Here is a 1,395-nt window from a genome sequence, read left to right as displayed (position 1 = left end):
GGGCAAAGACCCAGAGACTGTCAGTGCAGGCGAGGAGAATGAAGCCCAAGGCGCTATGAGTTGGAGCACACCAGTTGCCTATTCTACAGTTAACCCTACTAGATAGAGATTAAGAAATGCTTGTAAAAAAGCCCTGGGCATCCGGGATGGCGGCATCAATGGGGCAGGGACCGGTGGAGGTGGCGGAGAGACAGGTGGCAGGAGCAAACCCCGCGTAGCGGAGGTCCTGGACGCTCGAGCCCCGGGTCAGGGCGTGACGGTCATCCCGAAAGGCGGAGCCCAGTTTTCATGCTTCTGTAAGCTGTCACCATGACGGGGACAAAAGGTTCCTTCACCTACTCCAGTGGGGAGGAGTATCGTGGCGAGTGGAAGGAGGGCCGCAGACATGGTTTTGGTCAACTGATGTTTGCAGATGGTGGCACCTACCTGGGTCATTTTGAGAATGGGCTCTTTAATGGCTTTGGGGTACTGACCTTCTCAGATGGCTCAAAGTATAAGGGGGAGTTTACCCAGGGCAAGTTTAATGGCGTTGGAGTCTTCATTTGACATGACAACATGACTTTGAGGGGGAATCTAAAAATGACAGAGTAGATTGTTTTGGCCTGCTGACTTTCCCTCACGGTTCTCACAGAAGACCCCGCAACGCAGGTCTGTTTGAGAACAACAAGCTGCTGCAGCATGAGAAGTGTTCCGCCGTCGTTCAGCGGGCCCAGAGTGCCTACAAGTCAGCCAGAAGTCTCACTGCCGGATGGGGTGACAAGTATTGGGTAAATCAGATGCCCCACTATTCACTTGAGGTGAACACATGAATCAGGTGCGAGAGAAGAGGAGAGTGAACTTGGGGCAGAAGCCTGCTGCTGTGTCCCATCCCCTGCCAGTCAGGGATCACAGGGAGGCTCCAAGAACTCTGGCCCGCAGGCCCGGCAGCCGTGGTTACCACGTGTCTTTCCCTCGTCTCACTTCTTGGTACTCTCTGTCCCTAACACCCTGGGTTTCCCAATGCAGACCTGCGCCGCCCGCGACTTCCTTTTCAGCCAGGTGATACAGAGCCTCTACATTCTGCCTATCTTTGGGGCAGGTGATCCTAGCTCCAAATTAGGGCCAGTGCTGTGTGCTACCCTGGAGAAATAAGGAAAAAGATAGGGGTGGCTTTGCTAGGACAGCAGGCCTGTGAAAGCCAAGGCCAGAGCTTTTCTGTATGTTACCCCCTCATTGGCTGCTGGTTGGCAGTATGGCTCCAGGCTCCACTGTGTCTGACCAGACTCGTATCTGTGTCTGCGTGTTCCCGCTGGGGAGGATTCTGGAAACGTGCTGTTTCCCTCTCCTTGACTTTACAAGCTGTCTTCCTCACCTGAGTTCCAGCAGATACTCCCCATTTGTGCCTCTCTCCTTCCT

General features: G+C 54.2%; 1 pseudogene; it reads left to right on the top strand.

Annotated features, from left to right (window-relative positions):
- The first annotated feature begins 309 nt into the window (after nt 1–309).
- LOC109396701 (MORN repeat-containing protein 4 pseudogene) lies at nt 310–809 on the top strand (annotated as a pseudogene).
- Nucleotides 810–1,395: the final 586 nt, after the last annotated feature.

The sequence above is a fragment of the Hipposideros armiger genome, unplaced genomic scaffold, assembly GCF_001890085.2.
Source record: "Hipposideros armiger isolate ML-2016 unplaced genomic scaffold, ASM189008v1 scaffold_536, whole genome shotgun sequence".
NCBI classification, from domain to species: Eukaryota; Metazoa; Chordata; class Mammalia; order Chiroptera; family Hipposideridae; genus Hipposideros; species Hipposideros armiger.
This window is presented reverse-complemented; position numbering and strand designations above follow the sequence as displayed.